The 20,942-nt window shown below is 54.8% G+C and overlaps 2 long non-coding RNA genes across 4 annotated transcripts in view; one reads left to right on the top strand and one right to left on the bottom strand.

Moving 5' to 3' along the window:
* Positions 1-11,916, top strand: part of LOC129046252 (uncharacterized) — a 142,770-nt gene extending 130,854 nt beyond the window's left edge. For both annotated transcript variants that reach the window (XR_010408693.1, XR_010408692.1), the window contains exons 4-5: positions 8,534-10,791; positions 11,239-11,916. This is a non-coding gene — a long non-coding RNA (uncharacterized LOC129046252). The remainder of the gene's footprint in view (positions 1-8,533; positions 10,792-11,238) is intronic.
* Positions 1,465-19,884, bottom strand: LOC123854291 (uncharacterized). Of its 2 annotated transcripts, XR_006793300.3 has the most exons (4): positions 19,463-19,884; positions 5,415-5,629; positions 4,250-4,357; positions 1,465-2,966 (listed from the first exon to the last, which is right to left on the bottom strand). It is a non-coding gene; the product is annotated as an uncharacterized LOC123854291 (long non-coding RNA). The 2 variants fall into 2 exon arrangements; XR_010408691.1 differs by lacking the exon at positions 4,250-4,357 and having other exon boundaries at positions 19,463-19,882.
* Between the last annotated feature and the right edge of the window lie 1,058 nt (positions 19,885-20,942).

Below are 20,942 nucleotides of genomic sequence, written 5' to 3'. Positions count from 1 at the left end.
GGGGATTGAGTGCTGCTGACTTAGAGGGGGAACTGCAGGGGCAAGAGGGAGGGAAAAGAGGGGATGGAGGGGAGGATGGGAAGCAATACGAGGTGATGTGGAACCACGTGGTCACTGCTTTACGTGGGAAACGTGCCTCAAATGGTCCAAGAGAGGGAGGCGAGGGATCTGTCCTCCCACCTTGTCTCCTACTGCTCAGAGTGCGTCCCTGAGAATGAACTCCCTCCATGCTTCAGGGGTGTGCTCTCTAGCCCCTTTGGTGGCCACGTGGGAGCCAGACCCTTTACACTGGGATGTGGCCCGGAAAGGGTCAGCCTGTGGGGAGACAGCTGGTCAGCTTCAGGGTGGAAGAATCCCCAGCAGAGGCAGAGCAAGAAGCCAGGAGTCTGGTGGACAGGGGAGCAGACAGAATCTGTAGAGGCAAGAGATGCACGTGATACCCCCGCATTTCGCATCTTATGATACACCTACATCTCCGTGCCTCGGTTTCCCCCATAGTAAAATGGGGATAACAGCATCTCCCCTAGGGTTGTTGAGAAGACTTGAGATAATGCATGTGAAGTACTCAGCAGTGTCTGCACCACCACCACCCCGCCCCAGGAGGTGAACTGGACTGGCCGTGCGTTGACTTTGCCCAGAGAACTTGGGGAAAGCTTCATGAAGGGTGCGGTACTGGCTAAGCTGTATTAGCCAGGATTCTTTCAGGCTCAAATGAAGGAGAGGAAAGCCCAGAGGCGCATCTGGCTTTGGCACAGTTGGACCCAGGGATGGCTCTGAGTCCCTAGGGAGTTGACCCCTGTTGAGTTCACCGCATGTACACTTGACCTCCAAGGGCTGACCTCAGCAGAGAGAAGACCAGGAGGGACAGATCTGGCTGAAGCACTTGTGAGAGGAGACGTGGGACTAAATCAGGGCTTACCAACTTGAACTCCTCCGACTACAGGGATGGGGCCATGATTTGTTAGTCCCACGCCAGAAAAAGAAAAAGCAAGTCTCTGGTTTGGGCTGGAGTGCTTCAACTCCAAATCTTCATACAAGCTTATTCCGTGATTATCAGCCCAGGTAGTTCTGGATGCGTCTTTGTGTGTTTGGGAAAGTCAATTCTGGCTTCACGAATGCAGTCTGTTTAGTAGATATAATCTCACAGGGTGGAATCCAAGCGGAAATAAATGACACGAAAAGATAAAGAACGTCCTGACCATCCCTCCCGGCAAGGACGTCTTTGAGCACCAGGGTTCCACGAGGCCCCTCCCCAAGCAGTCCCAGGTCGTTAAGAACACCCACACACCCGAGCTACATCATTGCCTTACTTGTGTTCCCAGTGCAAGCCAGAGGATCCCTCAGCCGTGTGACTTTGGACAAGTCATTCTACCCCTGTGACCCTTGGTCCCCTCAACTGTAAAATGAGACTGATGTCTAGGCACAAAAGTGGAAATGTATGCCTACACAAAGACTTGTGTTCAGTGTTCAAAACCGCTTTATTTGTAATAGTCACAGTCTGGAAATAGCCTAAATGTCCACCATCTGACAGATGGCTGAGCAAACTGGTACATCCCGACAGTGGAAGGTGTCTCAGTAGGAAGGCATGAAACTACTGAGGCGCACAGCATGGATGAACCTCAAAGACATGTTGAATCAAGCCAGACACAAAAGAGTACACACTAAATGATAATATAAAATTCTAGAAAAGGCAAAATCAATCTCTACAACCAAGGCAGGTCCTAGGGGTTGTCCTGGAGCTTGAAATGTTCTCTATCTCTATGGCAGGGGTAGTGACAAGGGGGTACACATTTGATAAAACTTATGACTTGGGCACTTAAAATGGGTAGGTTCTATTGCATGTAAAGTTTATCTCAGAACTGATTTTTTTTTTTTTTTAATGAGACCAAAGAAAAATACTGCTTTATTAGGACCCTTTCTATGACAGAAACCCAACTCAGGATGATTTGAGCAAAAAAGAAATGCATTGGCTCATATAATGAGGTTAATCCAGAGGTGTATTTAGCTTCAGGCATGACTGGATCCAGGGGCTTACTGATGTCCAGACAGCATATTCTCTCCATCTATGTGCTTTTTCCTCTTTGTTGGCTTCGACCTCAAGTAGAGAACAGGATGGCCACCAGCAGCTCCATCAACCTGGCAAACCCCATGAAAAACAAATGCCTCTTTCCCCATAGTTGCTGCAAAACGTCCAAGAGGGAGTCTCCATGTCCATCCTGGGATCCATGCCTGCTTCTAAAGTCGGGGTGGGTGAGAGGTGATCCTCTAAAGGGGAAGAGGCATTATCAGGAGAAAGGGCCATGGACGCTGGGTAGGGAGAGCTGACAGTTGGCCATCACATTTCTCCACATCCTCAGGGGGTGGTAGTATCGCCCATTCCTACCTCCAGCCACCTCTACAGGGGCCAGGCATTAAGAACGGGCCCCAAACTCATTCAAGGCTCAAATGTGCTTTTCTGTGACGTCACAGACCTGCCTGTTAGTTAGATATAAGAGTCAAAACAGAAAGCGAGCACTAATCTCTTCCCCACCAGCCAAGGCAAACAGAAGGCCCTTCCTGCCTGTGCTGGGCTGTCTGCACCCAAGGAGGCTGGCGCTGGAGGGAGGAGCACTCTGCCACAGCTACTCTGGCCCAGGCCCAGACGGAACCGCCTTGGAGTTGGCGTCCGGACTTGCAGGACGAATGTCAAGGAGGGGAAGGAGGCCTCCGTGGGCTCTGGGTCTCGGCGGGCCTGACCTGAGAGGAATGCAGCATCTCAAGCCAGAGCCACCATCCCTCCAGGGTCTGGCCAGGGCAGGAGGGCCAGAGAGGAAGCAGAAGGAAAGGTCATCTTAGTAGAGTTAAGGACGGAAGGCACCATCCAATACACTGAGACCCAAACCTTACTTCCTGAGCAGTGCAACTACATTAAGGGAGCATCTTCTCCATGCCAGACACCTCCCAGGGTTCTCTGTTGAAGTGTCCTCCTGGAAGGGGCGAGAAAGGGAGCAACGACTTCATATGTGTATTCAGAAGCCTTATATTCAGACACATTTCTAAAGGGCACTATTATGCCCACCAACCAAATGAGGCAACAGACACAGTAGTAGGGGGCTTTACCCAGGGCCCCCAGCTAAATAGCTGCCCCTGATCAGACTCCTGGGCAAAGACCTGTCCCTCCCCACTCCCCAGCTCCAGGAGCTCAAAGCTCTGGCCTCAGCCTCATCGCTCTAGGCTGGGAGTTGAGCTGAGGTTATTTTTGACCCAGGTAAGCCAAGGCAGCTTAGGGCCATCTCCCAACCCAGTCCCTCAAGGAGCATGGGCAAGAAAAGCCTGAGCTGAGGTCGACCGCCCTGTTTCCCACCAAGGTGCTGGCTGAGTCTGCCTGCCCAACCATCCTGTTTTCTGGGAAGCAGGTTAAATGGATGTCATTGCCAAGAGTGGGCAGTCTGCTGCAAAATAGCTGGTGGGGGGTAGGGGGAGAGCCAGACTAGAGCCAAGGCCAACAAGGGAGGGCGTGGCCCAGGCTCAGGCCCTCATTGCCCAAGAAAGCCCGTGGGCCTGGCCCAGAGCTGCTGGGCTCTGGGAAAGTAGTGTTCTCAGCTCCAGGCTCCACCCATCATGTCTGAGGCTGGCTGGCCCTCCAGCTCTGCAGACTGGCCCAGGAACAGCCGACTGCTTCCTGAAGCTCACAATGGGCCCGCCCATGAGTTCCCTGCATTGGCAGCCTGCCCAGGTGGCCCTCCAGCCAGGTTCCTGGAGGCTAGCTCTGTAGGAAAGAGGGAGGGGCAGGGACAGCCTTCTGGAGACCTAGGCACCCCCAGCAGGGGTTCTGACCCTGAGGCTTGCCAGCTCAGAGCAGGGCCCAGATGAGCAAGCCCCATGCAGGCTGGGCTCCTTCCTGGACACCTCTATCCAGGCAAGGAGCAGGGAACCAGGGGCCTCTGCCAACCCCCCAGCTGCGCCACCTAGGCCACGCCTCTGGTGTGTTCTGAAAATGGGGTTAAATCTTGCCCTGCCCAGAACTTGGATCCCAGGCCACATGGCAGGCTGAATGGGGGCAGCTGTGGGCGCATGCCGTCCAGGTGCACACTCACATCAGGAAGACCCAGGGACAGGAACCCAGCCTCCCTGGGGTGCAGATACCTCCTCCATGAGACAGTAGCACCCACCCACTCACCTCCGGTTACTAGATGACCAAAAGCTTCAGTATTAGTAAGCATCATGATATGCTTGTTAGGACCATATGCTCATTATAAGTAATTATTACCGAAACACTGGCCTCAGGAGCCAGAAGCTACAGCGCTGAACCCCAGCTCTGCCACATCCTAGCTGCGTCTTCCAGGGGGTCTCCTGATCACTTGTGCCTCAGCCCATCCTATACAATGGAGATCCAAAGAGGACTCTGAGCGGCAGAGGAAGTATCGGACATGAAATTCGGCCAGTTGCCAATGGTCACCTCTCCTCGAGCAGACTCTGAAGGCAGAGCCGCAAGAATCTTCCAGCTCTAACGTGTGGCCATGTAGCCAGAGAGTTCTCCCGAGGAACAGCAGACAGAGACACCAGTCCCTAGGTGCACTCTGTCCCCCATCCCTGGCAACCCCAGGTCCAACCTGCCTTTCTGGGGAGGAGGGACAGGCACTGACACTTGTGGAAGGCTCCCCAGATTCTTAGTGTCACCAGAGTCTAGGTGCCGCAGCTCACTTGGAGATCCAACAGGACAAAGCCTGCAGTTCCAGCCTCCTCACCAACTTCATCAATCTTGGTTCAGAAGAGAGACCTAGTGTGGCTCTAATACCCGCCGCCCGCCTGAGAGTTCTGAGCTTCCCGGCTGCAGGCAATTGGCCCTTCCCACTTGGCAGAAAGAAAAGAGAGACTGGCTCCCAAGGGCCATGGCTTAAATGGGTTATAAGCCTCACGCCTTTTAAAAGCCCCAATCCTGCTAACTGGGCGGGGGTGTTATGCACGTAGGGGAAAAGTGCTGGAAGGATCTATTTCATTAGCAGACATTATCTCTAGGCATGGGCATTTTTATAAGCCTTTTCATCCTTCTGTATTTTGAAATGCTCTACAGTGGAAGGCGGTTCTTTTATAGTTGGGGGAGAAAACAGTACTCAGCTTTATTTTTCATGTAGGACCTTTTTAAAAAAAATTGATTATTATTTTTTTTTTTGGCAAGTGTTTTGTGTAAAGAAGGAGGAACACACTCAGGAATAAGGAGGTTTGTGGGGGATGGAAGGGCAGGGCAAAGGGGCCTCAGGGAGGAACAACTGATTTAAAGTTAGCAAACACTTAGCTATGAGGAATGACCAAGCACCCTAGGACCATCGTAGGTGATGGAATCTCATTTCGCAAAAGCCCCATCCACCTCTTACCAAGTGAGAAACATCACTCTGTACCCTGCCCCCCACCCCCAACCTCACGTGAACCTTTACCTTGACGCTGTCCCTTCTCCTGGGCAGAAGAATGCTGAGGCTCCTGAGCAAACCCAGCCCTTTAAAAATGGTCTCTGGGAAAGCTGGTGTGGAGGCCCAGCTAGGAGGACGAGAGCCTAGGGAGCAAGGGGCCAGGCTGGCCGGAAGGATGATCATGCGGTCAGGGTCCTGCAAACAGCCATCTTCTCTGGTGACAGGAACTTGTGAGTCTGCACCTGGAAACCCAAGAAATACCTAGAGGATTAATTTCCCTTGCTGACCTGTGAGGTCGATGAGCCCTGGGGTGGACCCCAGGAGCTCAGAGTCCTGCTTGCTGCCTGTTCATCTCCCTGTCTATCCATGCATGGGCAGGCCACCTGCTCAGCCTCAGCAGGGGGTGGGGGGAAGACTCTGTTGCTTTGGGATCTAGGGACATTCTTGTGAACTGGCGTTCCTGCGCTGAGGGGGACATATCATAAATTTGGTATTTCTTCTTGACAACCCCCCAGCAAGCAACCCTAACTCCACTCAAGACAAGGCCTTGGCTCAGCCAACATATCTGTGGGGTGGGCTGGAAAAGGTGAGGGTGGGGGCATCTGCTGGGAAGTAAGGAGCCCCAGAAGGTGAAACTGGGATAGAGAACATCCAGCCAAGAAAAAGCAAGCTCCCGGGGCACAGCAGGGATTGGTGGGGAGAAGCCCTCTGAATCCACCGGGGAGTGTATTTTCAAAATGGCGCTCAGGGAGCAAGCTGGGCTCCCTCTGTTTTAAAACATAGTACAACTTCCTGCCCCTAAACAGTTCCAACTTCTCAGGAGAGGTAAGTATCCAGGCAAGCCCAACACTGCTGTTCTTGACATAACTGGCCCAAAAGGTGCCCATCCTTGGGCCCCACACATGCAGCCGGGCTCCCGGAACCTTCACCGCACACAAACTGGGGAGACTCTCTATTCTCCTGAGTTCTAATCTGCGCAGGACTATCTCAATGCTCAGCCTTCCCTAATCCTCCACCAAAAAAAAAAAAAAAAAATTGTAAAAATATATGCAAATCAACACACCGTCCCAACAGAATTGTTTTAATAATACCCTCTCGTTTCAAGAGGATGGAGGAGGACATCCCAATCGGCCCCCAGGAAGCCCTTCCTGTACCAGAGCGGCCAGGTGGGTGAGGAGGGGTGGCTTGGCGGCCCGATGCACACTGCAAGAACAATAAGGATTTTTAGGGGCATTATGACTGAGTCAGAAAACACAGCTGCCCCTGAAAGTCCCTCATTTTTCTTGCTGTCCTTGAACACTCTCCAGGTAAGTAAGCAGTCCACCGGCTGGCCCAGGGGAGCCAAGGTGGAGATGGATGACCCTCACCTGACCCTGGCCCACCACCCTCTGGCCCCTGAAGGCTCTGTGGCGGGTAGGGTAGCTGCTGGGTCCCCACGGTGGCACGACTCTCCCCCAGGTGTGGCCTGGCAGGTGGCCAGCCTCACTGCCCCACAGCATGCCCAGGAATGAGCAGCCTTTGCTCACCCCGAGCCAACTCTAAACCCAGGGCTTTCTGCCCCCAGAGAGCGGTGGGCCAGAATGCACAGGAATCCCAAGTGGCCGAGTGCAGTCCCAAGAACCAGGGAATGTGGTAAGACCTGGAAGAAGGGTCATCTACCTGGCCCTTGTCGTCCCGTGGGGTGTGGACCCATCTTGTGGAGATTGAGCTCCTGACAAGCGAGGGAAAGTCACAGGCCTGACATGGGATGGGAACGTGCAATGGGTACACAGGCAAGTCAGCTCCAGACTTCCTGGGAGGCCAGGCTGGGTGCGGGTAGAGAGGAGAGTATGGGGTGGGGGGCGGTCATAGTGGCTCGACTCCTAAAATGGGCCCAATAGGAACTAAGTTCCCACCATCTCTCCCTTTCCAGAGGCAGTAAGAGAATTTCAGCTCTCTTCTAGGAACCAAAGGGTCAGCTCCTTGAAAAGCCGACGGTCACTGGCCCTCTGTCCCTGGTGGGAGGCAAGAGGGTGCAGCGTGTGAGACCCAGCACACTGTGGGGGGAGCTGCTGTGTGAACAGGGATCTCTGTGCAGCCTTCCCCTGCTCTAGCACTTTCTGCCCACTTCCTCGGAGGTGGATTCTGGAAGAGGCAACAGCGTCAGGCAGGCCCGAGTCAGGAACATAGGTCCCCGAGCCCTACAAACACACCCTATGATGGGCAAAGACAGCTGCTATGTCCCAGATGGTTTTCAGGTTCAATCAACCAGCTGACAGGCTCTGCTGGGAAGTGCAGGTGGGCAGAAACGGGGGGTGAGGTGAGGGGATGGTCAGAACGTGGCCAAGAAGAAAGGCGAGAGGATGGTGACCCCTTTCTTTTCTTATGGGAGGATGAAAAGGGCTTCCAGAATCAGAGCCTGGTTTACAGAAGGATGAGCCCTTCTGCCCACTCCCCCCAGTCTGGGCAGGCCTCTGGGGTGGCAGAGGCTCCCCTCCACAGACCCTGGGCTTTTGACTCCACGGAACCTCGCGGTGCAGAATGCCACCCACCCACGGCTAACTTGTGCCCTGAAGCCAGGCCATCCCAGCCAGGGTCCCAGCTCAGCTGGAACCTACCCCAGCCTGACACAGCACACACCCCTTGGGGGCCTGTCACCAGTTGTGCTGTGTGGCCCCGCTGTGGTGAAAACAGACCCGGTGGCATGCTCTGGTTAGTTGCTGTGTGACCGGGTATAAGTTACCTGGCTTCTCTGTGCCTTGCCTTCCACATCTGTGAACAGGAATAAGCAGCCCACTTTGCGGGGTGGTGTAAGGACCGAAGGGAAGTATACAAAGCACTTAGCAGGTTCCTGACAGAAGTTTATCACTCTCTCCAAGCAGTTTCCCCCTTCCCCTCAGACCCCAAGGGCGGGGGCTGGGCCAGGACCCCCTGAAAGTTGCCAAAGACTCATGTCTTAGAGAACTCCCCCCTGCTGGGAAGAGCAACCGGGATGGAGGTCCAGGCACAGACCTGGCTGCCCAGGGAGCACGACGGCCGTGCCTTTGCCCCACACCACAGGTCCTTCCTTGTTCCGACCGAGAGGAAGTGTGCCCAGAAACCCAGCCGCCAGGCCATGGCCTCACCCTCGCCCGACTATGTTATGACAACTGTCCTCTTGCCCACAGCCTTCTGCCCTAACCAACATCACAGCCACACGCTCCTCCGGCAAAACCCAAGCTGTCCCCCACACCCGAGGACCGAAGCCATCTGAACCATCTGATGCCACGACTGCATCGGGCTTGGCCCGCTCAGAAGCTCCAGCCTGCAGTTTGCACAACTTCTGTGTGAGCTGGTCCCGCCGCCTGGGGTGCCCTGGCTCCACGGCGGACGGAGCGAGAGGGTGAAACCAGCTCCCAGCTTCGCAGCCACAGAAGCTTTGCTGGGCTATCCAACCCCTCTGCGCTTCAGTTGGCTCCTCTGCGAGATCCGGGTAACTACCTGTTTCAGGGGCGGCTGGGAGGATTGAAGTTCGTGCCCATCAAAGGCTTAGAACTCTGCCTGGCACAAAGCATTCCATTGGGGTGAGCCATCCTGACCCACCCCCTGCTGTGTTCTTCTAGACTCAGCTTCTCTCTTCTGGGCGACCTTTCCTGCCCCCGGCCACGTTCTTTCTTTCTTCCTGCTCCCCCTGGGCCCCTGCTTGTGAAGCTGCTTTACCTACTGGCCCCTGGCAGCGCAGTCCTAAAACCACATACATCCCAGTCACTCGCACGCATCACCAATGGTGGCTCTGGGGGCCCAGTCTGCATCGCAGACAGGCTCCTTGTGTGATGCTCAGGGACACCCGAGCTTAAGAACCACCGCTCAGGCCATCCACTCACCATGGGGCAGGCAGTGGGGTCGGGGTGGGGGGCTGCCCTGGGTCGTGGCCAGAGGACGCCCCCCAGCCATGCTAGGCACATGAAAGTGACCCACTTGGGCATGGCTGACAGTGGAGCTCACCCATTCCTGGTCCTCGGGCCTTCCCTGAGCCTGGCCTGTGCTGATCATACATTGATGACCAGGGGCCTGCGCCACCCCCACCCTGCTGCTGGGGGCTGAAAAGCCATCCAGGCTCTCAGACAAGCTGCAGAGTAAAGAGCTCCACGCTGAATGTGGCGTCCCTAAAATAGCCAGCAACCCACAAAACCATGGTGGAAGGAAAAAGAAAAGCCAACCAAGAGTTATCATCAGCCCTTGTTTGGAATTCGCTTTAGAAAGAAAAGTATGTGCCAGTCCCACCCTGATGAGGGAAGGAAGTGGTCAGGCAGAGGGCAACAGTCCTGAAATGTCTTGGGGGAACCCCTCCTCTGGAGAAGCTACTGAGCACACAGACAGGGATGCTGGGGCCCAAGGCAGGGATTGGCTGAGGCAGTCTGGCCCTGGGGCCTGGAGAGGCCAAGCACGCTTCAAGTCAGGGGACAATCTTCCCTGGCAGAGCAAGCTGGGTCAGGCCAGGTGGAGGGATGCTGGTGCTCCAACTTAGGGGAGTGGGCTCTGCAGGCCCTCCTTCCAGCACCTACCCAGTCAGCCCCAGGACAGCTGCTCTGGAGGTGGGAGCCTGAGGGCTCCACTGGACCAGAGCCTCTGCTGCAGCAGAAAGCCGCCTTGGACTCGCTGGCCCCATCCGCCCTTGCTGGCTGTTCACAGGCTGGGATGAACAAAGCCAGGAGACCTGAAACTCATCCATCAGAGTCCCTGGGTTTATGATAACCCATCTCTCTCAGCCAGAAATTCTTTTGCTAAGAACACCTCAGCTCCTAAATGCTTACACTCACCCCTTCAGCTCCCCACCCCCCCCAAACTCTCCAGCCCTGCCTGGCCTGATGCCGATCGGCCAGTGTGCCTTGGGGTTGGCTCGGCTCCCCCCCGGCCCCGCCCAGCCAAAAAAACAACTCATCAGTGAGTGGAGGTCCAAGTGCCCCTGGGCAAGGCTGGCCCGGGGCCTAAATGCATCTGTCCACACAAATACCCACTGCTGCTAATGAGGCTGGTCCGGGGAGGCAGCGCCCTCCTCTCGTCCACAGCTCCAGACCATCTGGAGGAGCCAAAGGCAGGCGTGGGTTGGCCGCCAGAGCCACAACTTTTATCTCTTTAAGGGAGACTCCATGGGGGAGGGAAACAAGACAAGCAGAGAAGGCATGCAGACAGCTCAGCTAACAGTATGGAAAAGAAGAGTCTCCCTTTAAAGATGCATTTATCCTTCTCATGGGAGTTGGCGGACTGTGGGCCCGTGGGCCAAACCCAGACCACCTCTTGTTTTTATATCTAAAGTTTTATTACAACACAGGTGCACTCATTCAGGTAGCATCTGTGACTGCTTTCACACCGCAACAGAAGAGTTGCCACACAGAGTAACCCTATTTGGCCCCTCACAGGGAAAGTTCGCCGACGCCAGCTTCTGGTGAGTATTCACTCAGTACCCAGTATACTTCAGAGAGAATACAACAGTGAGCAAAACCTCTGGGCCCTCATGGGGCTTAAGGCCTGGTGAGGGAAGGGCTCTGAGGACCGCGAGGCCTGCTGCTTGGGTGTGCTGAAGGAAAAACATGCCCCAGAAAGGCTGGGGCTCTAACCCCGGCCTCGCGCGCAGAGCTGCACTCTTCCCACTGGAGTCCTCAGACTGTATCTTAGAATTTTCCAGGGTTTAAAAAGTCACAAGGTGCACATACCACCTGTTTGGCCACACTCCAGCAGGGCAGCACCCCTAATTAAACACATCCATATCTCTGCAGTGAAACCCATGGATATTCACCCTTCCCGAGAGAAATAGAGCCTCTCACCGTCTCAAGTCCGTGTGGGTCAGGCTTTCCCATGAAATTAGTTATAACAACAAACTTTCGGTTTGCAGGGTTTTTTTGGCGTTCAGAATTCCAGGCAAGGACCGGGAGCCTGCACCTGTGAAGAGCTAAAAAGGACAAAAGCTGGGTTCCCAGCTTCATTCCCCGCTCTTGGCTGGAGATCCCTACCCCTGCAGACTGCCCCCGTGGCCACCGGGCACAAAGCGAGCACACACGAGGCGTGCCGAGAACACGGACTGAATGAACTATCAATCACCAGAACTTCTTTCCTCAAAGAACAGCCACTAACATTTCTGCTGACAAATGTCAAAAAGGAGTATTTAAACCCTGCCTTCATCGACCTGCTCTACTGTCAGGAGCAGAGAGAAGCTGACACAGATGAATAATTTTCCAACTGCATTTACCTGAGATAAGGAAAATGAAACTCTTGTCTGGACACTGTTGCTGCCTTCTGGGCAGGTACACGAGGTGTTTTGCGGGGAGCAGGTGAGGGGGTGGTAGCCAAAACTGAAAACACATGATTTTTTTTTTTTCCTCTGTGGCTAAAGTTCCATTTGGAAATCGACAATAATTTATTTCATCACAAGTTCCCAACAGCTAATTAGAAAAATGTACTAATTAAGTAATAATCTGGTTTCAGACGTTTTAATTATATTCCTTTGGAAAAGCAAAAAAAAAAAAAAAAAAAAATCCACCCCACTACATATTTTTATGTATATATAATTTAATAGCACTTCTTCCAGAGTGTAAAACATCCAGAAAGTCTAAATTATAAGTTTGAAAAACCAAAAACCTCAAACCTTACAACAGTCATACCGGAAGAATATTTTAATACCCATTATCTATAAACAGTGGAATCATCTACAAAATGCAGTGCTTCTGCAGTAAAGGGTGATAACTGGAAAATATTTCAGCAATAACTCCCATCAGCTGTCCTGGAATTAAATGGATTTCCCCCCTTTTCATGCAACAGGGTTTTGGCATTCTGAAATGTCATACCCTCTGTTTCTTAACATAGCACTCCTACAAATGACTCCCAGAAATTTCCTCATCGCCTGAGATTTCTAAACCCCAAATTGGGAAAGAGGTGCTGGGCTCTACTGATGAGCTCTGCCTACCCCGACTCTGGGCGGATTTCTAGGAGGGGTTTTACTCCACGATTGGGAAACATGGTGAGCCTGACAAAACGTCTGGGGTAAGAAGGTGAGAGGGGTTGCTGGCGCGGAAAGTGGTCTGCACGCTGGAGAGCGCCCTGGACAGGGCATCCCTCCCGAAGCCGACAGCCTGGAGGGGCGTGGCCAGCGGCTGTGGGAGGGGCCAGGCCAACCCTCCCAACCAACCAAAGCTGCCTGCGACCTCCAGGACTATATTTAGTCAGGGCTGACTGCCCTTCAGGGGGAGGGGCTTGGGGAGGCTGAGCACTGCCACCTGTGAGCAGCAGCACCCGCACGCAGCCCTGCCACCGCGGTGCAGACGTGCTGGGACAGCACAACTCCTGGTGGAGAGGACGCAGGCATCCTCTCTGGCAGTTCCCCCAGCCCTCGGCAGGGCACGTGCTGCCCATCTGACAAATACCGTTTGCCCGACAAGGAGGGACCATGCCGGGCACGCATGGCCTGGGCACAGGCGGGGCTGCCCAGAGCACCAGGGGCCCGCACTGACATGGGCCACTCTAGTTTCACTTTCCGGTCTTCATCCTGGGCCACCTCTCACCCTAATGCAAGAAAATATCCTTTGAATGCCAAGAGAGAAAGATCCTCAAAAATGTTCCTTGTCATTTCCTTTTTTTTCCGAGGACACGGTTTTCCTCTGAAGACCCGGTAACAGGCTTTGGTGAAAACCCCAACTGCGTAACTTCAGTCCCCCGGGCTGTTCAGCTCTAATATGATTACACATCTAAATGCAATAAACGGGGCAAAGTGGTATTATTTTTCTGGGAAAAACCAACATCATAAAAGGGTCTTTATTGAATCAAGGGCCCAAGAACTGTTCTCTTGCCTAATTATGGCTCCCCAGTGAACGAGGCTGGGTTTCCAGGCAGGAGTCCTCACAACTCCCCAGCCCAAAGGGCAATGGGATATTTGTCACAACTTGTCTAATTACAAAATCCACCGAAAGGACCAAAGGGAGAATGCCAAGGTAGGTTGACAGCAGCCCCTTCACCCACTTGGGCGCTGGAGATGGGGAGCTGGTTCTCCAACCTACTTCTATTATAAGGAGCACCCCCCTGCTCCATCCCCACCCCTCACATTCAAGTCAGGATCCTGGACCCTGCCCCTTTCCACTGTCACTGCTTAAGTGGGTTTCCAGCATCCAGCCTGCCCCTCTCTATCCTCATCAATATAGAAAGGGCCCACTGTCGAAATGTGGTATTTTGCCAGATGGTTTAACATTCAGTGATTTGGCCAAGGTTAATGTGCATCCAGAACTGACTGACAATGAACGCTTACTATCACCAGACACAGAAGGAGGCGCAGAGGCAGGGGGAGAGGGAGACTCAGGCCAGGGGAGGGTGAACCCTCCACATGGACCGGCTGGGAGCAAGTGGTCTGGTTGACTTTTCTTAGATATACAGTGGTCTGGCCAGGCAAGTCAGAGACTAACATTTTGCTCATATGCAAGTCCGGCTTCCAAGTATCTGTTTAATTGCCTCAAAGTTCCAAGAGCAGAGACACATTTTTTTTTTCCATGTTTTTAAGCTCACCACAGCAAGCTCTGCAGGAAGGGATTCAAGAGAATGTTATCTCCACTCTTCTACTAACCTGTCTCTTCAAATAGGCTGGAGCACAAGGATTGCATGAGCCCACCCCTGGCAGAGTCAGAGACACTCCCCGCCCCCCCCCTCCAAGGGTGTACCCAGAACATCTCCCTGAAGAAGCAATGACTTGCTTTTCCGCCCCCACCCCCACCCCCAGCAAGGACTTGCTTTTCTCCCAATATTTTCTCCCCAGATATTAAGCCAGCAAGCAGCTTGCCAGGCTCCAGTCGTCTTTCCTTGATCTCACTGGGGTTTCTTCACTGGCCCCATAGGTCCTGGGATGAACTATGGTGTCACTTGAGAACAGCTACAGGTACTCCCCTCCCACCATGCACCCACAAGGCCTTTCACACACGTGTTTTCATTTGATCCTCTGATCAAACAGAGTAGGCGTGTGTCATCACAGCCAGGAAAACTGAGTCCCAAGAAGGCATGTCACTGGTCCAAAGTCACTCACAGCTAGTCCATGGGAGAGCCTGGTTTCCAACTGCAAAGCCTATGCCCTTTCGCCAATGCCTGCCTTCAGCAGGAAAGGATTTTGTCTTCCACCAATCTCTGGAAAGCCAGGTGCCATCAGCAGATAAGCAGGAATCCTACTTCCTTGTGTTTAGGAAGAGTGGGGGAGGTCTACCTTGCAAAGGACATGGAGAGAGAAAACTGAAGACCAGGATGAAAGCCTCAGTCACCAAGAAGGAGAAGCTAGTTTTTCCCTTGAACCCCACACCCCCCCAGGGCAGAAATCCAGTGAGAGGAAGTGAGTTTCATGAGAATGAACCACAAAGTCTTCACAGACTGATCCAAATTTCCCAGCTGCACATCTGAGTCCCTTCCCCACCCCTCCCAACCGCAGCCCCAGGTTCCAAACTTGTGCCCTCTGTGCCTCCTGGCTCAGAATCGTGGAAGAGAAGTTAAGGCTACCAGGGGGGTATGCTGAATTCAGTCCAATTCCCCCCCATGGACAGAGAAGGGGACTCTCAGCTCGGAGTGGCAGAGCAGAGATTAAGATCAGGAGGTGGTTCTTTCCACATAGCACCTCCCTCCCCAGTTCTCCTGGACAGCAAACACAAGGGATCTGGCTACAGGGCGATTTCAAAATTCCCCAGACCTTGCCAAAGGGAGGAAGGAGGGAGCTGCGCAGTGGGTGAGAAGTCACCTGCTCTGGGGATGTCTGTGAGCCCAGGCCACTGCTTGAAGGCCTCTAAAGCACTGAAAAGATTCTGGTCTCTCACAATCACTGGTTTGAAACACAAAATCAAAACATTACTGAGCCATAAAAAAAAAAAAAAGTTAAGGAAGTCCAACAAAATTCTGGTTTTTATTTCCCGTGTTGATTACCCTGCAGTGTATTTTGGAATATCAACTTATTTCCTTCCACCACCCACCCCCACTTTGATTCTGTACCCTGCTTCACTGGTCCCACTAGAGTGCATTTAGTGAGCCACAAGCCAAAAGCAGCTGTGGCAGTTCATCCTTCCTGGGGCCCTTTCATGAAATGTGCTCAGCGTCAGAACCAGAATCTTCGGGCCTTTCAGGCTGGAGGTACTGCAGAGCAGGTGTTCGAGGTGGCCACATTGGCACATCCAGGGTACTTTAAGACTCTGTGCTGCCTAATCCAGCCCCATCCACCTCCCGTTCCACAGCTCACGCTTTCCGGCTCCCAACCTGGGAAGCCCTACTACACCCAGCCATGAAATGCTGGGGAAGACTCTCCCCCTCTGAGCCTCAGCCTCAGGTACAAGAGGACTCAACGATACCACTCAGTTGCTCTCAGAGCTGGAGGACAAATCCCAGTGGGCAGCCAGGGACCATGCCGTATTACAGCTATAATCCTAGGCGGCCCCGGCCCCTACACGTGGTTGGTAGACAAGAAAGCCTGAGCCGGGGGAAGGAGGTTCCCAGGCATCATCCCCACTTTAGGATTACAAAACTGCTATTCCCAGCGGGTTAAGTAACTTGCCCAAGGCTACACGTTAGACAGCAATAGAGACAACCTTCTAACCTGCCAGACCCACCAGCCTGAGGTCTCAATCACTCTGCACCCTTCTCAACTGACGCGTATGCAGATTCCAAATAAGAGAGCAGAGGAGATGAGCACCAGTCAAAGGTCCACTGGTGTGTGCCAGGCACTGAACCTCCATTTTTCCTATAAGCCTCACCACGAAGTGACGATGTAGGTAGCAAACTCTTGTTCACAAAGGAAGAAATGGGCACAGAGAAGTTACTGGTCCAAGGTAAGTGGCAGTTAGGACTCCCAACTCAACCCGCTGGGAACAGCAGCTTTGTAATCCTAAGGTGGGGATGATGCCTGGGCACAAGGTCTGTCTTCATGGCCCTCACACTAGGCTGCTTCCAGAAAAACCCAAGCTGAACTCTTGCTTCTGAGACAACTCTTTCACGAATGTGTCACAGATTAGAAGCGCTGTTCTTTTGTGTAGAACAGAGACAGTCCAGTTACTATTGTGCTCAGAGAGCCGCAGACAACCTGGCAGCAAAATCCACTCCGTGCGGGAGTGAGAGCCACACAAATCGCAAAGCAGGGGACAGAAGCCTGACCTTCGCGGGGGGGGGGGGGGGGGGGGGGCGGTTCAGAAAGCTCGGCTTTTGCGCAAAGGCACGGGAAGGAGACTTGGGGAAGCAGCTCAGAGGCCACTCCCAGGGACGGCCACCAGGGAAACCCTAGAGGTATTTCTAAGTATCCAAACTTCGGAGCTGCTAGGACATTGAGGGTGAAGATGAGAGGACTGGGTTCTCCCAACGCTTCCTTTGCCAATCCGATCCTGCTGGAAAAAAATGGATCTTTAATCTTTCATAGGTTGGAATTTGATTTTTCTTTAAAAAAAAAAAAAAAAAAGGAGCTACAAGGGCGAGGTTAATTATTCACCAGGCTGCAATCTACTTAAGAGTTGAGGGAATCCAAGTTTCCTCCCAGGAGGCAGGACCAGGAGTCCAGCTGGATTTTAAGTCTTCCGTGGTCTCCCTGGGGGTCTGGTTGAAACCCTTCCCTCCCACTAGCTTTCCACCTTGCATTTAGCTGCTTCCAGAAGAGTGCTCCAAGACATACAAGTCTGCCCATGTCAGTCACTTTCCCTACGGAGCCAAGAGGTACCCGGCTAACAGGGATGGACCCAGGGGGGAGCGGGGGGGGGGGGGGGGGAGGCATCTGTTTCAGGAAACTATGAGAATTCAAAAGGGACAGAAAAATCAAAAGGCTCTCAACCAAAGCCCGATTCCTAAATACAACGGCTTAAATCAAAGCACAAATCAGCTGCTGGAGGCCTGGCCAGCCCACTGTGTAGCGATTCAATCACACTTTGCAAAGGAAAAATCCCAAGAAGGAAAAACGTAATCACTCACTTCCCCCAAAGCAATGAAGCACTAAGGCATTTCCTAAAAATCCCTAAAACCCAGGTCAGCCCTAACTATGCTGGAGGGAAAACTGCCAGCCACCTGAACCAGGCCAGGGAGGCCGGGGACACTGCCGGCTCCTTATGCTTTATTCCCAGGATTTATGTCCCCGATCCCCGTGTCCGTCCCCGATCCCCGTGTCCGTCCCCGATCCCCGTGTCCGTCCCCTCCAGGGTGGGTGCAAATCAGCCAACTCGGCCATCCCATCACTCCAGCCCAGTTCTGCGACCACGTAACAGTCTGGAGATTTCCACTTCATTTAATTTAAGATACTCATCCTCAGGGCCCGGAGAGGCATGGGTTCAAAGGGAGAACTTTGTTTTCCCAACCTGGTTCAGTACTCTGAAGAAGAGACCGTTTTTCTTAAATAGGGCAAGGCCTCCAGTTGAAGGTCCCACCAGCCTGCTCCTAGACTGTTTTGCCTCAAAAGTGAGAATTTGTTAAGATACTTGTGCATTTAGATACATGACCAAACAAAACTTTTCCCATAATTGTGGCATCTGTGCTTACACGAACTAAGGCATGCAGGACAAAGCTCACACTTGAAAACACACAGGCCAACTGCAGTGGCAAGGCTGTGCCCCCTCTGGACTCACGGGCCCAACCTTGCCCTCAGGGACCCCACAGCCCATGGGGCTCCCCTCCACATACCTGACCACCCCCTCCAGGCCCCCACAGGGCCACCAAAACACCGACAGAGGCTACCCTGGGTTCCTGCAAAGTCGACTCCATACTAAGCCCACAGAAGCCTGTGGAAAAACCTTCCAGATGGGGTCCCCGCACAACTTCCAGAAAGGTGGGCCAACCTGGCTGCTCTCTCCCTCACCCTCCTCCTGCTTCTAGAAAACTCTCCAGTTTTCCAAAGCCAGGTGGAAGGGGGGCCCAAGGTGCCCTGTTTTGTCAGCTTGCCCTTCACACAGTTCAGGTCACCTCACTGTGAGTTCCCAAATGTTTTTCCAAGGCCCCCGCGGCCAAGATAGCCAAAACACAATATAAACAAAAATAAACAAAAAGTTCCAACACCCAACAAACTCGAGGTTTCCGGGGCTGGTGGACTTTTTTCTTTTGGGGGTCTAGAACAAAGTGCGCAGAGGGTTTAAGAAGCATAAAACTTGAGGACTCGTGCGGTCAACATTACGTTGCATAGATCAGGGAACAAAAGAACACTCCCACAAAGACGCATCTTTGAAGAAACAGTGGTGGAACGGAGCGGCAGGGGCTAAACCCCCCACATCCCGTCCCATCTCCCCAGGGACAACTCCAGAAATCGGGTGATGCTCCCCACTTCCAAGCTCAAGGTAGCCGCCCTGGAAAGCGCAGCAGGACAAGCCCTGGTGGGCTAATGCGCGTGGGGAGCTGGGGAGCAGGAGGCTGTCTCTCCCCACTCCACGTCCGCCCGGGCGCGAACCGGCTCCACCCGAAGAACACGGACCTGACACCGACTGCACACAGTGACCGCCTTAAAGTTCTGAGCACGTTCCCACTGTTCCTGCGAAACACAGGGATCCCTCGAATCTGCCGAGAGCCCGCGCCGAGCTCCCCTTGCCACCCCCGCTCCAGTGTGGTCCCGGGAGGTGGCCCCCGGCAGGGATCCACGCTCCCGCCTGGGCGCTGAGCTCCTGCCGTGCCGGCCTGGAGCTTGGGAGAAGCCGCCGATCCTGGAGGCCGAGGACTGGGACTTTGTAGGCCAGTTGAACCGACACCCTCATCTCGCCCGCAAAGACCCAGCCCTCAGCTCCCCCGCGTCTCCGAGTTCGGGGTGCGGGCGCGTCCCCGACGGGCTCCCTCGGGCTGGATCTCGCCCGCTTTCCAAGGCGCTCTGCTCCGCAGAGGCCCTGGGTTTCCCCCAAGCGGCGTCCGCCAAAGAAGGCACCCGCCCCGCCCGACCTCGGCCCGCGAGCTCCGAAACCAGCCCCCGGAAGGGTTACACGACGTTCGGGGCCGCGGCTTCCAGGCCACCGCGGCGCAGGCCGAAGGACAATGCTGGGCGTGGGGGAGGTGCGGGGACCAAGCCTTCCCCGACCCCCGCACCCCCAACCGAGAGCGCTAGAGAAACTTCGCCACGATCCCACGCGCACCCCCGAGGCCCAGCTCCGCGCCGCCTCGGTTACCTGCGCTCAGATCCGTGGGGGCGCAGGGCCGGGGCTGAGCCGCGGGCGGGGTGCCTCCCACCGCAGGCCTTGCCTTCCCGCACCGCCGAGCCCGTGTCGCCGACGCCGGGAGTCGGGGAAGTAGCTGCGAGCCGGGCCCTGCACCCCGACGTCCCGGGTTCCCCGCGCGCGGACCGGGCCGGGAGCCGGGGCCTCGCTCAACCTGCCCGGACCTGGGGGCCGCTGCAGCCCCCCTCCCCAGGGAGCGCGAGCCTGGCGCTGCGGGGAGAGGAGCGGGGCGGCAAGACCCCTCGAAAGTTGGGGGAGTTCCGCTCACTCGCTCGCGCGGCCCTAGCTAGCTCCACGTGCTGGTGACACATCAGGAAGGCTGCGCGCCCCGCGGCTCCCGGCGGGCGGACGCGGCCAGCGCCCGGCCGCACCGCCTCCCGGAGCCGAGCGGACGGCGCCCCGCCCCGGCCCGCCCTCCGCCCGCCCCTCGGCGGCACCTCCCCCGGCCGCGGCGCCCGCTCGGGGCTGCAGCACCGGCGGGAAGACACCGGGCCGGGGAGGGGAGGGGAGGGGTCGGCGGTGGCCTGGGCGCCCCTCTCCCGGGCTGCCTGAGCCGCGCCGGGGGGCGAGTCCGGACGCGAGCGGCCCGACTCGACAGTTTCGAGTGCCTTCCTCCCAGTCACGCAGCCCTTCCCGCCCCCGAGCTCCAGTAATTTTCCCTTTTCCTCCTCTGACCGGCGCGAGTTGCTGCCGGCGCGTCCTCCCGCGAAGGCCGGCGCGGAGAGCCCCCTGTCGGCCACGCTGCTCCTAGGCTGCGTCCCCGCCCGGGTGGAGCTCTCCTGCGGCCGACCTCAACCTCCCCATTTGGAACCTGGAGCCATCCAGGCGCTTCCTGCGGCCTTTGGGGGCCAACCAAGATAATAAATGTAAAGCGCCAAACGCAATGGTAACCAGCAGCGTGCTTTGTTGAGATGTTAATTTTGTGTTTTCTACGCGTCCCGTCCCCCCGCCCCCCTTCCAGTTGCCTGCAGACAACCTCTTTTACTGGCTGTGCTTTCTGAAAACCTGAGCTCCTTTAGGGGGACTGTGGGGAGGAAGGATGGTAGAGAAAAGCTGAGAGGCCCAAAGAGAGCTTTCCCATGATTGGAGAGGGGTCAGAAGTCAGTGGAATCCCCTTTGGTGGACCTGCTGACCCACGCTCTCTAGAGACGCCAGGACGTCGGGGAGTAATTGCGTGTCTCATCTGAGAGCCCTCTGGGGCGTCCTCCTCGGCCAAGATGCCCATCCTCAAGATGGCCAGAATGCTGGAGAAGCCCAAATCACCACTGAGATGGAGTCCCCCCTCCCTCCGCCCGCTTCTCTTCAGATGGAGCTGCAGTCTGATTTAATTTAAAGAAAATCATGAGACATACCTGTTTGTGGCCTCATATAAATATTGGCTATGTTCCTGTCTTCTCTTTCCTGGCCTCACCAGCCCAAAACAGGCATTAAA

This window comes from Mirounga angustirostris, unplaced genomic scaffold, assembly GCF_029215605.1.
Source record: "Mirounga angustirostris isolate CCGP_5_RB_7025 unplaced genomic scaffold, mMirAng1.0.hap1 SCAF_17, whole genome shotgun sequence".
Taxonomy (NCBI): Eukaryota; Metazoa; Chordata; class Mammalia; order Carnivora; family Phocidae; genus Mirounga; species Mirounga angustirostris.
Note: the sequence above shows the minus strand (reverse complement) of the source record. Positions and strands in the feature narration are given on the sequence as shown.